Here is a 16,714-nt window from a genome sequence, read left to right as displayed (position 1 = left end):
ATAATTCTGAAGAAAATAGATTCCCTCCTCCCTCCCACTTCAAAACTATGGGAACTATAGAATCAATGAAAATAGATGCTAGAAATGAAAATAGGCAGTTATTTGCATGGAAATCAATCCGTGAGAAAATTTTAGTCTGTCTTCCCTTTATAATAAAGTAATAAATATATACCATTTCTGTTCATCAGAGTGCTATACTTCAAGTAATCTGAGTATAATAGGAAAAAATTTCTCCTTTTGTATCACCCAGTGTGGTGATTTTTGGAGAATGAATATGGGGCTGACTTTTCACCCTCCATTTCCTGTCATTCAAGTCTGAAACGTGGGCCATTTTTTTTTTTACATTTCTCACAAAATAAACATTGTCCATTTTCAAAGCAGTATTGGGTGTGTACCTATATCCTTAGCTCTATGGGTTCATAAGAAGAACAAAAACTTTTGTTTTATTACTGGGCTCTTTCACTTGGGTTCACAGAAAATCATGAGGAATAACACTTCACTATAGCCTGTGGAACAGAAGAGCATGGAGAGCTTGTCTAAAGGGGCACAGGAATGAAAAGAAAACTGCCTGACTTCTTTTTTTTCTTTCTCTCCTTTTTGTTTCCTGAGCTAATCCCAATAAAGAGTGGGTAGCAGTTTACCTAGAAGCAAAAGACAAAAAAGATCTGACTAATGAGGACACAGTCAGGTCCCCATGAATCATCACCTACTTCCTGATGTCTATGTCACTCCAGGCAAACTATTTGTACTTCTTTTTTTGTGCTCAATAGAGGGATTTTGATTAAATATGGTGTTATCATCTCGATTGGATCAGGTACTTTTGAGTTCATAGAAGTTTGTTTTTGTTTTTTTTTTTCTCATCTGAGAAGCTGTAATTTAAATTGTAGGGCTTCTTTAGAATATAGGAAGCTACTTAATAGTGATAAACACACAACCGAGCCTTTGTCATTTAAAATATTGGTCTGCACTGATGGTCAATATCTCTGAAATCACTTTCCAATTCCATATCTAAATGATATTTAATTCTATCTATGCTATATAGAGAAACCAATGAGAATTTTATCCGAAGGTGGGAAAATTGAATTGGTCATGTTGGCAAATTGAGTCTTTTGAAAGATATCCATAAAGAGGAGATAAAGTCGCCACCACTCAGAAAGGATCAGTTTATGTTTGTTCTCTGATTCTTTTCAAGAATTTTTGCAATAAAAGGGATGAAATTTCAATTAGAATCAACATATCTGCAGGCTCCGATAAGGGAAAGCCCTTGAAGTGGATTTCTGTGAGGAAAGAAATCAGTTTCAGATGGGTGAACATGGGATGCCCAACTTGCAATTGTGAATAAAGCAATCTTCTGTTTCTATTTCATTGCCTTTGATAATGTACTGCAACGTGTTTTTTTTTGCAAGATGTTAAGTTACATGCCTGAATTTAGTCATTTAGAAATAGCACTTGCAGCAAAAGTGGCCAAAGGTGCATTCTTGATTTTTTTGCACCTTAGTAATTGTCAAACACCAAATTTGATAAGGCACCACTTAGAAAACAAAAGACTTTTTTTAAATATTCAAATCCTTAGGAGAATATAAAACTATCGTTTGTATTATGGTGACTTTTTGCATGGTGCCAAGACCAGAAGAGTGATTTCATTTTGATCAGGATCTCCCAAAAGAAGAAATTTCCAGTGACAATGAAGGTCAATATCTACTTTCAAAGACATAGGCTTAGAGATCTGTTTCAGGGCACTGAGATGAAAAATGACTCAGGTAAGGTCATCACAGTTATGTGTTTGGTAGGGTAACTTGAATCCAGATCTCCTGATGCCATTTTAAGTTCTCTATGTACAACCCAATCTGCTCTTTAATGTAATAGGCACTCAATAATGCTAAGTGAATTATGACAGCAAACAGCATACATTATGAAAGGCTATGTGTGCAATTAGCTGTGCTGGAGTCTGGACAGAAGCTCCTTCTTGTGGTTGTCTCCTAGCCACACCCTTCTTCATGACCTGCTTTGTACCGGCCATATCTGGCTGCATGAGCCCCTGGGTAAATCCCTCATCTTGTAGTGTCCCAGAAACCTCTCTAAAACTACAGGTGCAATTGCCACTGGATGTCATTCTCTAATGTTAACCTTGTTTATATCCAGCTGTCAAAAGATTTTATAAGGAAATTGTTCAGACACGCAGGTGAGTCAACTCTGTAGTAACATTATTGAGAACAAACTATTCATTTCTTACAAGTTTGGATGATGAGGCCCTTATCATTTTTTTTTCATTATCTAACAATGCTTTAAACAAAGAAAGAAAAAAAAATCACTCCTGTCCCTATTTGTTCAAAAACTTTTTTCAAATGTAGAATAGTCATAAGAACACAAAGATGTGTAAGTTCATTGTGCTGTTATTAGCAATTATGCTTATGCCCAGGGGCTAAAATAAATAAATGATAATAACAACACACAGGAATATATTTTAAAAAAAATACACAAGGACTGTACAAGTTCAAGAATTAAAAAAAATTTGCATGTGAATCCCATCCCATTGCAGCTTAGCCATGATCGTGTAGATAAAATTATTTCTAAATTGCAACTGAAGCAAGAGAAGTTTTTGTTTTGTAAGCAAATAAGTCTGGAGAAGAGAATAAAGTAGAATTTTAAAGCTGGAGGGGATGTTAGAGCATACATAGTACAATCTCCTCATTTTACTGAGAAGGAAATGAAGGTCCAGCAAGTTGAAGTGACTTGAATATGGTCACATAGCTGTTCAGCACCTAAGTTAGGAATAGAAGCCAATTGAAAGTTCTCTCTTTTTTTCATGGTACTTAAAGTGTTGGAAGTATAGTTTTTAAGGGGGGTGGGCTAGAACTTCCTACTAATTAGATCTATCTCAAAGTAGGATAGGATACTTCGGGAAGCAAGAGATCCCTGCTTTGGAATTCCACCCCCCCCCCCCAAAAGACTAGATATCTACTTTAAATATTGTAGAGAATTTTTTTTTTCATGTATATGTTAGACTAGATTAAGCCCATTTTCTCTTGGACTTTGTGAGTTATGATGGGAAAGTATGCCACATATGGATTGATGACGATGAACATGATGATGATATATTGTATTTATATAGGTCCTACTATGTGCCTGGCACTGTGTTAAGTACTTTATAAATATTATCTCATTTGACCCTCACAATAACTCTAAGAGGTAGATACTAGTATTTTCCCCATTTTATAGTTGAGGAAACTGATGCAAATAGAGGCTAACTAATTTGCCCAGACTCTTATACCTAGTATCTCAGGTCACATTTGAACTCAAGTCTTCCTGGTTCCAGGGCTAGGCTGAGTTTTTTCCAAATGAAAGCCACCGAAGGAAGTCACCAACTGGATAAGGGGGCTGGCCATTTCAAATGGCTATTCCAAGGAGATAAGACAGTTGAGTCATGAGGTCACAAGCAAAGCTGGAGGAGAATGTTCACCACTTGAAAGTTTCTATCCACTGTCCCACCTTATAGACCCTTTACGCAAATAAAGGGTTTTTGTATATAAATACGACATGACTATTTTTCATATTAAAAAAATTATTTAGCACATAGAGAATGAAACTTGGAATCAATGAGGTGTGGGTTGAAATCTGAGATGTAGAAATGTTACTATTACCATTATTATTATAGTAATAATTAGTTATTATAGTAATAATTAGTTATTATAGTAATAATTAGTAAATAATGATTATAACTAGTAATTCCATAGTGCTTTAAGCCATGAAAAGTACATTTTGAATAATTAATTTTATCTTCACAACAATTCTGTGAGGTTGGTGCTATTATGATCCCCATTTTACAAATGAAGAAAACGAGTAAATTGCCCAGGGGTTCGAGTGTCTGAGCCTAGATTTGAACTTGGAACTTGCTGACTCCAAGTTCAGGCATCCGAAGATGTGTAAGTTACTTTATTATCTGAGTCTCATGCAAGTCTCAGACTTTTCTACTAATTTATAAAGTGGTAATATCCATCAGAAGAAGAAGCTATAACACTTAGGAAATAACAAACCTTTGACCTTGAAATATTGCTATAGAAGTTACTAAAGCCCTAAATTATTACTTCTGTTTGTTTCTTAACCTGGTTTTAGCTCCCACCCTCATCTCTGATCCAATTATTCAAGTATAATTACATGTATGTACTTACCACCTGTGAGAGCTTGAGAAAGTTACCTAAAATGCTGGGGCCTTGGGTAATTCCTCTGAAAAAGGAAGAAGTTGGACTAGATGCTTCCTGGGTTCCTTTCCCACTCTAGCTCTATTATCTTATTATCTTAGCTGTTGAGTGACTGCAATTTGATAATATTGATTTCCTATGGAAACACAGCTACCAAATAATGAGTTTACATTGATTGGAAAATAGCACTTTTTGTTCATGTTATGACTTTGAGAGAGATACAGCGATAAACATTAACAATATGAATTTTCCAAAAATTGTAAAAATGAATCAATGTCTTCTTTATCAAAAGCTTTAAAAATATTTCATGATGGTTGTCTCCATAAAGTAGTTGTAAATTGTGGTTCTTATATCGATCAAAAATGTTCCTGAATTTTCTTTTCTGTCATAAACTGGCAGAAAAATGGCTTTGAAAAAATGCCACTTCTGTTGTTTCAACTCTTTGTGATTAACCAAGAAGCTAAGAGGCATCTTTGCAAATGCCAACCAGCCTTTTCAGTTAATGTCAGCCACTAAGCACAGAAAAGTTTCCTTGTGTAGGACTATGAAAAGTCATATCTGAGTTTGTTCAATATATCTGCATTTACATGTATCTGTTCATGAGAGAGGTGATAACTTTTACATTTTCAGACAATTGTTCGCATCTGAGTCATAAATTTACCAAAATAATAGTTTTATCTATACATTTTTAAATTTGCCAATTTAGTAATGATATGGCAAAATTTTAACAACACAAAAAAGAATAAAATTTGTACTTTTCTATTGTCTTCTACTGAGAAGGCATAGCTGTCCATACAAGAGAAACCATTTGGATGAAAAAAAAGTCTACTTAGATTATAAATGTGGATGAACTCCACTGAGCTGTGCTCTCTCCCTCCCTCTCTCTCTCTCCCTCGCTCTCTCTCTCTGTCTCTCTCTCTCTCTCCTCTCTCTCTCTATCTCTCTCCCTCCCTCCTCTCTCTCCCTCCTCTCTCTCTCTCTCTCTCTCTCTCCCTCCCTCCCTCCCTCCCTCCCTCTCTCTCTCTTTTAAATGGAAATGTAGATAATAGCTAATATTTATAAATCAGTTTAAGGTTTACAAACATATATATGCACATATGTATGTGTATATATGTATATATAATCTTATCCTCAGAACAACCCATTTAAAAAAATTATTGTCCTCATTTTAAAAAGAAACTGAATCTTAAGGGAAAGGATAATTTTTCCCAAGATCACACAGCAGGATTTAAACATTACAAATCCAGTTCTATACAACCATGCTGTCTCTAGATATGGAGAATTTATTCCATATTATTGTTAACAGTAATGTTATTCCAATGATTCTATTTGTTAATGAATCATCACATATTAATGAAATCAAGAGAGTTAAATGAAATTAAGTTGTGGATAATCCAAAGAGCTGTGGAGAATCCTATGATGGCCCTGAGAGGGGTAGGGTTTATTGCCAATGCCATATAGTAAAAGTGAGTAAAGAACAGTGTACTGGCTATGTTCACAATTATATAATCAGTATTCACAAAATATAAATGGCTCTACAGCATGGCCTCTAGCATATTGAACAGGCTTCCTCTGGAGAAATTATGGGAGAATCTGAACAAAAGCTTCACAGGTTAAGATTGCTTTGATGAATTACAATTTGTATCACCAGAGTACCTACATAATTGAGATCACAGATCCCTCAAAACATTATATTATGATTAGTTTCATTCTTGATTTAATTGGTATAGGTCCCCCTTATACAGAGATAAAGAATACAAGTACCAATGTCATCTCAATCGTGCGTTTCTTACGTCTTTTTATGAGAGGGAAATCATTCTGTTATTCTTTTCACATCATGCAGATCAATTAATCTGTCAAATGTTTTCTCCCACTCTTCCTATAAAACCAACCACATTCTTTTTCTGATTGTGCATGCCCTCAACAATGAATTTTACAACAAATTTCATGAAAAAACATTCATTAACAACATACTATATCCCATATACCTAGAATATATGTGTTTCCATTATACTTTGGGTTATTTGTTCTTGTGAGACTGTGGTGTTCCATGACTCTCAGTGATATAGTATATAGTATCAATGGGAGAATAGTACTGTTAAAGAGATGAACTTTAGTAGAACTGGGCAGTTTGAGATCTCTAAAAGCACTGCACAATATTCCCGATGTTGTCCATCCTAGTCCCTATACCCAACTTAATTCTAGATCTGTTCTATATTCATGTTACGATATGGTGTTGTGTTTTTTATCTACCTCATTTCTATCATATATAGTTAGATTGTTTCTGAGAACTACTTTGAATACATATTTTTCTTTCTGGTCTGAAACAAGATTTTATTTGTAATCATTTTTCTTAGTATGAGAAACAAAAGGTATCAAGTTTTTGTAATGATAATAGTGAAAATCACTTGAAGAAAATAGTACATCTTCCTACATTTTCCTTCTGTTAATGTTTCCTAATATATTTCAGATACCTGTAAATAATTTTAAATTCAGTTTATTTTAGATATAAATTAAATTTTCAAATAATCTCTGTGATGAGTCACTTCAATTGAATACATTTATAAACTGCCAACAAGAAAAAACTATAGTTGCTGAGTTGAAAATGATGGGAACCTGCTGAGGGAAATGACCTCATGTGATGCAAAATTTTGCCCTGAAAACAAAGCCTGATCTTCTTACGCATATTTTTAAGATGAGTATTATTTTAATGACATCATATGGCCAATGAGTCATCCATTATCCTGGTGATTTTAGTGGACTACAAACTCAATATAATTCAACAGTGTGATATAATAGCCAAAAAAGCTAATGCAATCTTAGGCTTCATTAAAGCAGGTGCAGTGTCCAGGGTACAGGAGTTGATAATATGACTATATCCTGGCCTGGTCAAAGCAAAATTTGAATATCCCATTCAGTTCTGACCACCACCACATTTACCCCCTGAACACTTGCTCTTGGCCTTTACAATCCTGATTAGTAAATACCAACTGTATCTAGGCCTGGCTTCAGCGATACTTCTCTTTACTCCCCAGGCATCATTTCACCAATGACTTTGCCTCCAAGTATATACACTCCCCATCCCACCCATTGCCCATTTCTTGATCCATAATCAAACTGACTCTGCCATTGTTCCTTCAAAGGGCATGTCAATCTACTTCCTTATGCCTATACTCACCATCACTGGGAATTTAAAAACCATTATACCCTTCTCTTACTACAACTCCCCCATGTAGTTCATCTCACCCTGTCAGAACAAAAACTCCTTGATAACAAGGTCTATGCTTTTGTACTTTTGTCTCCCACACTCAACATAGTGTTTGGTCCATTGTAAGCATTTAATAAGTAATTCTTCATTCATTCATTCATTCATCTATCCATAAACTGGAATGTGGCAGCTCAAGTGTAATCTAGGATGGGAAAAGTCTTCAGATTCATGCTATATAAAAACTGATTGAAAAAAGTAAGGACATTTACTTTAGAGAAGAAAAAATATAAGGTGCAGAGGGGTTGGATAAGACATCTCTATTCAAGTTTTTGAAAGACTAACAAATGAAAGAAAAATTAGGCTTGTTCAACTTGACCCCAGAGGATGAAAGCTATAGAGAAAATGATTTGTCTTGATATAAAGCAAATCTCCCTAACAAATAAGAAAACAAAACTAGTGGAATTGTATGCCTCTGGTGGCACTGGGCTTCCCAGGCTATGTCTTCAAACTAGCACTGGAGCACTAAAGGTCATCAGTATTGTGTTAAGCATTGTTGCTCTGTTCTCTAAGGCCTCTTAAAAAACTGAGATATGCCTTAAATTTCTCGCATTGAAATAACTTTTGTAGATAATCTGTCAGTTTTTCAGTAGAAAATGTATAAGTGGAAATTGCTTCACAAAGGCTAAAGACAGAAGGACAAGAAGCCTGCATGTTGTTTTTTAAAGCACTGTTATTTGCTCCCTACCATCCTACTGAGAGGGCAGATATGGGCTGTGTGCCAAGAAAGGAAAATACTGTTTCCTTCCCTTAATTTTTTTTAAGTTTAAGTACAAAAAGTGTATAACTCTAAACTCCCCTCAATGAAAATTGTAAGAGTAATTAAGTAGCAATATGAAAATATAGTGGAATTATTCTCTTATATAGATGGAGAGGGATAAGACTCACAACTTTCCTATAAACTAATCACAGCAGGTCTTTATATTTAGAACAAAACATTGGTGCTCTATGAAAATCTTATTCCAATGTGTTAATTTGATACAGAAGTGATCTTTGTCCTCAACAGTTATATGCCAATCACGTACAATGTCTGAAAGTTTTACAAAGGATTCTAGCATAGGTCCTAAGGTGGACCATGTGTCCATATAACAGGACTAGTGAAATAAAATTCAAAGGAACTCTTGTCCAGAGAAGTGATGATTGGGGATGGGAGTAGGTTGTTGATATTTGACAACGATGATGCACAGCAACTTTACTAAGGTGAATGGAGACTTGTCAAACTGCACTAGTTTGGTGGAGATGATATTCACATCAATTATATTACGGTTCCTGTGAGTATTTAAATAAATAGGTAAATTATGGAAGACATGTGCAGCTCTAGTATTTATACAAATCCACATCCATGCAAAAAATATTAACAACATCCTGGTACCACTCTAGTTGACACTGCACTGCTAGGTCTACTCTCTGATGGAGATGCTGCTGAGTGGACTTTTATGGGAGGAGTGACATAAAAGATAATACTGAGGACACATATCACTAGAAAAAGAGGTGGCTGAGTATGAAGTGAGAAGGAGGAAAGAGTGAAAGCAGACAGCATATTAGGTGAATCGTTCATCAATAATTTATCTGAAAACATGGGCAAAAAAGGGACAAGATGAGAACCTGGGGGAAGAGAAAGGCTATATGCATTTATGGAGAAGTAGCCAGATGGATATATAATATAAAATATAATACATGAATATCCAAATGTCATAATCAAACATCATAATAAACATAGATGCAGATATGCATATTCAAGTCACCTCTCAAAGTTACAGGCTGCTCTCTAGGATTATAAACTGCATACGAATAGGTCATCTTCAGTGAGTGGAGGAATTTTCCTTACATGCACATGAATGCAAACACAGGAACAGTGACTTTGACAGATTAATAGGCAACACATGTGCTCTCATTCTCTCAATCCATAGTGCCTGGAATATAATCAGTGATTAATAAATGCTTATTGATTGAAAGCAACAAAGAATCCTAGCTCTGATATTACTTGTCTGCTTAAACTAGCATGACCTTATGTTAGCATGACTAGCATGAACTTTGTTGTTTGAGAGTGACAAAGAATCCTAGCTCTGATGTTACTTGTCTATTATATGAACATGATCTAATACTAGCATGACTAGCATGAACTTTCAGAATGCAGGCTAAACTGCTCTACATTGAGAAAGACAGGTTCCTTCCTATGCTTTCATTATTCAAAGACAAGTAACTATTCCAACATCCTGACTGCCTTGTAAAGTAGGGGTGCTGCTCTGCAGCAGCATCCCAAGTATGATGACTGATAGTTATGCTTAATTTAACTGAAGAATGTAAACACAAACATAGACACACACACGAGTATTGGTATATGTATATACATATCCATATAATATACATCATATGTACTGGTCATGCATATATGTATATATAATTAAAGCAAATAACTGGTTTCTTACGCAGGAATAGACACTCCAAATGTAGAAGGAAAGAAGAAAGCATTTTAAATTGCTTAAACACCCACTACAAACTTTGTCATCTTGTCAGCATAGCACATTCCAAAGTTTAATTACCTTCTTACTCATGAATTTTTAAATGTTGAAATAAAAGATTTTAACTTAATTGCAGACATTGTAATTAGAATCTTTAATTATAATTTAGTCCTGCAACTTTCCTTGGACAATTAGAGTGGCTAATGATTTTGAGATAACAATATGTGTGTGTGTGTGTGTGTGTGTGTGTGTGTGTGTGTGTGTGCATGTTTCGTTGTTCCTAATTGTCTTTGCTATGCCACTTTTTCCTCTTAGGCTAATGTCATTATGAATGTTCATCACTAACCTGAACAGGAAGAGTTGGCAGTTTAGGTCATGCCTCGAACTGTACATTCTGCACAAAATGAGAGTGCAAGGATGAATCTGATATGAGGGCAATCTGCTTTGTTCTGCACTTTATTTCAATGATAATTCTCTGTTTTGCAAAATTGCGTTTTAGTGACATTAGCACAGCATCTCATATAGTCATTGACTCAGAGCTAGAAGGCACTACAGAGAGCATCTATCTAGCCTCCATAGTTAACTGAGAAGGAAATATTTTGCTTTTGAAAACTCAGCCCAATATGTTGAAAAGAACTGTGGGCTGGGGGCAGCTAGGTAGTTCGGTGAATAGAGCACCAGCCCTGGAGTCAGAAGGGTCTGAGTTCAAATCCAGCTTCAGATACTTGATACTTACTAGCTGTTGGACATCACACAAGTCACCTAACCCCTAATTGTGATGCCTCCCCACCTCTACTTCAGTCTTGGCAATGCCACCTATTAGCTATGTCTTCTTGGACAAGTCCTTTCACTTCTCTTCACCTGTCAAGTGGGGAGTTGAAGGAGACAATCACTATTATCTTTTGTGGCTCTAACAGTTGATGAATTTAAAGGAATACCCCTTTAATTTCCCTATATTTTCAAACAAGCTACCTTATGTGTATATACAAAAAATTTTTATTTTTAGTATATAATTTTAATTCTTCTTCTCAGGTATGATATAAAACTGTTTTATATTTTAATTTTAATTTTTCTTCTTAGGCATAATATAAAACTATGATATATTTTAATTTTTCTTCTTAGGCTTAATATCAAATCTTTAACCTTTTTTAATTTTAATTTTTTTTCTTAGGCATAATATAAAAGCTTTAAACTTTTCCTTACTGATTTTCCTGTTCTCATTTTATCGATGTTAAGTGCCTTGTTGTTCAAGATGCACAATCATTCATTTCGGCTGTCATTTTGACTGTATTTCTCTTCTTATAAAAGTCCCTAAGTATCTTTTCCATAAGTATCCACTGTCCCAAACTGATTTCATGATCTCTATAACATTCTGCTCCCTTCAAAACTTACCACATTTTCTGTTCCACTCAATAATTCCCTATATCTTATCAAGTTTTAGACAAACTTCCACCTTTCACTGAGATCCTCTCTCAAAGAATACGGAAGCAAGCCTATGCATTCTATGCGGGTTGTTAAAAAGTCTCATTGTCCCCAAAAATCTTGTCAGACAAAATGACAAGATAACCAGAGGTGAAAAGGATGAAATGAAAAGGGAGAAATGATACAAAGCCAAAACAAAAAAATTACCTTCTAATACATTAAATTAACACAAAGTACTAAGTTGGCGAAAGTTGTGAATTCCATTCCCATAAAGACCAGCTGTCTTCACTCAGCTCTATAGTTAATAACTTCACATTTGACCCTGGTGAACTATTTTTCACATGCATGCCAATGATCTCCAGTATAGAACTGGGAGAAAATGATGATTCAGTGATAAATCATTCCTACTACAGAAAAGAGGAACTCAATATGTGCGTTTTCTTGAAAGTGGAATAGCAAGAACCTCTTTGTAAATGAAGCAATAATTTTCCTTCTCCTGAAGTAAACATGAATCATTTATAACACACTATTCCAGCCTTGGTTTCTGCAAACTGCCTTTGTATCCTTCCACATTCCATTTTCACTTCAGTACCAGATCAATGATATTCCACTGTATTCTATTATCTATTGTTGCCATTAAAAAGTCAAACCTACCCTTCCCCTCAATATTTTAAGCTTGCCTGAATATAATAAAACAGCTTTTGAATCAAGTTATGCAGTGGATTTTTCTCATATCTCCCTGTAATTTCTTAAAGTAGATTTCTCTGCCAACAAATATTCAGGCTACTGTGCTCATTTAGTTTGAGTAGGTCAACAAGGTGATCCACATTCATCCTTCCCTTACAAGAAGTCTGGTTTATAAATAAATATTCAACTCACAACAGGATGCATGTTCTCTTGTAAGTCCCAAAGCTTCTCCTTCAACCAAACTCTCTCTGTAATTTGTTATTGAAGATCTGTAGTCTTTATCCACATCAGAGTTTGAAGATCCATCCATAACGTAAATTCCCATCCAAAATTAAAAAACACTTGTGTTTATTCCAAGTCTAAGAAATTACAGGTATCTCTTCTGCATTTAATAAAATTTCCTTTTTTCCCACCATTAATTTTCTAGGGTTACAAGTTACAAAATGGTTCACCTTATCTGTGGTCTTGTTACACATAACACACTCATTCCCACATCAGCCTTATTAATTGTAATTATAAGTGGTTTTGAATAGTTAGAAGCATTCAAAATAGCTTGACAAAGTAAATCCAATTTCAATATTCCAAAAGCTTCTTGAAATTCTCAGGTGCAGTTATTTCTTTCTGATTTACTTTTCCATTTTGTGTCCTATTATTTAGTCATATTAATTAATTAAGCTACCAAATAAGGGACATCCCTACAACATCTTATCAGTTTGCCCAAAGATTGCTTCCTTAGGATTGTGAAATTGATAGGCTCTGATAGTTTTTGTTTAGTCTATTAAACAAGAGTCTTATGTAGACAACCTTAGGTCCTATATATATTGTGTTCAACAAACACAAATTACGTGCCAATTATAAGCAAGACATTTCTGGGCACTAGACATGCAAAGTCAAAAATAAAATGGTGTCTATCCTCAAAGTGTTTACATTGCAATTGAGGGATATAACATATACACAAGTAAGTAAACACAATATTGGTCCTCTTTGAGATTGAAGGCTAAACCACAAATAGAAGGTATATAGAGAGTCATTTCAAGAGAGACAGAGTGCTAATAAATGACTGTTGGTGTCAGGCAAAGCCTTGCATCAGAGGGGACCAATAATTTATATTTTGAAGGAATTTTGAGATTCTACAATCCAGATGAAGTAGTTGTGCATCCAGGGAGACTTGTGGAGGCACTAAGGGAGCTCTGTGGATACAGTGCTAAAGGTAGTCAGGAAGACCTGAGTTCTAATCTTGTCTCTAACACTTACTAGCTATGTGATCCTGAGTAAGTCACTTAGCCTCTCAGCCTTACGATATAATACCTATGAAGCATTTTGCAAACCTTCAATCACTAATGCTAATTTTATTGTTATTGTGGAAGAAAACATTTTTGTAGTTTGCCTTTTTGCAAAGCCACATAGGCAAGAGACAGAATTTTCTCTGCTAGGAACAGCTACTGGGCCACTTTGATTGAAACAGAGAGTATATGAAGGTATTCTGAATTAAGATCAAGTAAGTATTTGGGAGTCAGATTGTGAAGGATTTAAATTTGAAGCTAATGACCAAATACACAAAATGCATATTTTTGTTTGTGTATGTATAATGTATATGTGTATATATATTTACATATATATATACACACACATACACACATGTCTGCATATGCATATACATACATATGTTCACATAGATCTACATGCATATTCACATATATAAATAGAATGTGTGAATATCAGATTACATATACGTGTACTATATGAATACAATTATATCTATATAATACTCAGTATATTGTATAGTGTTGGATACTATGCATTATGTATAAAATATACAGAGTATAAATATAATTAACAATTTACAGATGTGTATGTATTACTTATACACACATTATTCATATATAGGATTATTGTGTATATGTAATATACAATTAAAATATATGTAGCTTATATCCAAAAAGAATACTGAGGAGAATCAAAAGAGAACAGCCACAGAAACTAAGAAGGAAGGAGCATCCAGGAGGATATGGTAGAGTGTCAGAAACTGAGGAGGTAAAAAAATGAGAGCTGAGTAAACACCATGGGATTTACCATTTGGGATCACTGGTGACTCTGAAAAAAGCCAGTGTCACGTGAGAGGTTACCAGTTACAAGAGATTAAGAAGAGAATGGAAGGTGAAAAACATAGACAATGAATAAACCCATTTAAAGGAGTTTGGCTATGGAAGGGAGAAAGAGGTTTCACATAATAACTTGAAGTCTAGGAGGCTATGGTGAGAAGGAAGAATTACAGGGTTCTTGATCATGAATGTGGAAAGACTTGAATGGTCTGTCCCATTCAGGAGGAAGAGCAAAAGGAGAGAAAATCTTTATTCTTCCACTACCTTTGCCCCTCCTCACCCACAATCTCACACCTTCCTCCCCATATGTGGGTGAGAAAAGCCTAGAGCAAAGAGGTAAGTGGGGAAAAGGAGGGGGGAGGAAGTAGGGCTTGTGCTGGTTCAATATCCCACTCTAGATACTGGGACTTCAGGATGGGGTTCTGCTGAGGAGTAAGAAAGGGCACTAGGGTTCCTTATCTTTGTCTCTTTGACCTGTTCTGGTGCCCCTATTCTCTTGCAGATGAGCAATCAAGAAAACCATAAAACACACTTTTGAAACATCCAGGAGAAACAGGACCATGTGAGTAGGAGGGAGAGACAACTGTGGGCCCTTGCCAGTTATAGCCTCCCCTGCCCCCTTCTTGGCAGGTAGAATGGGCAGCAGTTCTGCATCCCTGTCTTCACTTTCATTCTCTTCTGAGACTTCACTGCCTTCCATAGAGAGAATCTGGTGCCTCCCAGTGACATGCACAGGGCCAGAGCTAGACTTCAGGTAGAAGGTCACTGGAGGCTGGAGTGGGAAGTCACCTGGGTTGAGCATGGGTTGGCATGACAGTTTCGGGTTGTCCAGGGGCACAGCAATTTCCTCATTGTCATGGTTTTGGGCCACCACCTCCACAATATTGCACTACTCCTTAGCATCTTCTGTGAGGCAGAGCATGGTCAATGGGAACACATGCTCCATGTTGTCCTCCTTCTCTACCCTGAAGGTGTAGCACCTAGCCTGTCTAGATAGCTCACAACTGAAGAGCCTGTCCACGGTGACTAGGCCCAGGCCCCACAGCCTCAGGGTTCCCATGGTTCCCTTAGCCCAGCCCAGGTTTTCGATACCTGAAATGCCAAGCTTGAATGGTCTTAAGATCATGGTATGCTCATCCCTTCATGAACATGAGGGAAAATGAAGATGTGATTTATAGTTGTTGAGGTTGTTGTAGCACTAGTAGGCTGGGCATTTAAGGGGACAATGACATGTTTTGATGTTCCTTTGCATAAGTGAAAGTGTTGGAGTGGAGAGGAAGACTATAAATTAGATACTAAACTCTTTAAACAAGAAAGAATAATGTCCTGGAGATGACTGGACCACTACAATGAGAATCTGAACTAGTATTAAAGACAGGCAAAGGTGTTGTCAAAGGAATAGAGGCAGCTAGTGTTGGAGATAAAAAAAGAGAGTCAAAAAGTGACAACAGTGACTACTCTCCTTTTCCCTCCTGACTTAAGGTTCCAGCAGTGCATAAGAGAATGAATGCTTAGAAATGCAAAGCATGTCCAAGAATCCAGGGTCCTCTGGGGAGTACCAGGCAGAAGTGGATTTCAGTAAAAGAATATAGAAAGAGTGCAAAGAAATTCCCATTTTCCAAGAACATTTTGATAGGCTGTGCACATCCTGAAATGTTTCAAATGCCCTGTTACACAATAGCTAAATATATCTCCATTTGCTCTGCAATCTGGAAAATGTCCCTAGTCCACTGAGTGAAACATTAACCAGCTTGAGGAAAGAGGTAAATAAATTCATTGGTCCAAAGGGTAAGATACACTGAACACATAATCTAATACTACCAAAGTTATTTGAAGCTTGGATTTTTCATCCAAGAACATTCACCCAAACCCTTTCCTTAAATCAATAGTTGAGATGACTTTAGCAATTCTTTACTGTCCTAACAACGTGCCAAATCTGGCATAGGATGCATATCAAATTAGGTTATTAAACTTAAATTTCTATAACACTTTCTGCTTCTAATTTTGTTGGTACAGTTTGGAATGAGAGATAGAGTTGCAACCCAGGGACTTGTGGTAGGTATTAAACCCTTAGGCTTGCCGTTTACTCTATTTCCTTGTTAATGTCATCTAACACCTTCAAATAGACTCTCTAATCTAACTGAATTATTTCCTCATGTATCTTCAGTATGGAAAACACTAAAACAATTCTGCTCTGAAGTATATTTGTTGACTCCCTTAGTACAGACATAATTCTATCTCTCTCTAATGGAAAAAAATATATCACCTTAACTTGTCTATGCAAAATTTTCCCAAGTAATAAGTATGTCAATATATCTCTCTCCTCAGATTGTTTCCCAAGTAGAGGATGCTGTGATAACTCCAGAACTAATTCTTATAGCTTTTTTCTAACTTTACCCTCAGTCTTTTATGCTGAGTCACTTGCCCATGTATCCTATCACCAGTTATACCTTACCAGACTCCACACTTGGATTACTACCATTACCTGCTGTCTTTACTCTTATTCATATGATGCTGAACTGTTGGAGAAAACTCAAAAAACAATGCTGACTCGGACAGATTTATGTTACATAATCT

The 16,714-nt window shown here is 35.9% G+C and overlaps 1 protein-coding gene across 1 annotated transcript in view; it reads right to left on the bottom strand.

Moving 5' to 3' along the window:
* Positions 1 to 16,714, bottom strand: part of GABRA2 (gamma-aminobutyric acid type A receptor subunit alpha2) — a 143,014-nt gene that overhangs the window by 48,591 nt on the left and 77,709 nt on the right. The gene's annotated exons all lie outside the window — the stretch shown is intronic.

The sequence above is a fragment of the Trichosurus vulpecula genome, chromosome 6 (assembly GCF_011100635.1).
Source record: "Trichosurus vulpecula isolate mTriVul1 chromosome 6, mTriVul1.pri, whole genome shotgun sequence".
Taxonomy (NCBI): Eukaryota; Metazoa; Chordata; class Mammalia; order Diprotodontia; family Phalangeridae; genus Trichosurus; species Trichosurus vulpecula.
This window is presented reverse-complemented; position numbering and strand designations above follow the sequence as displayed.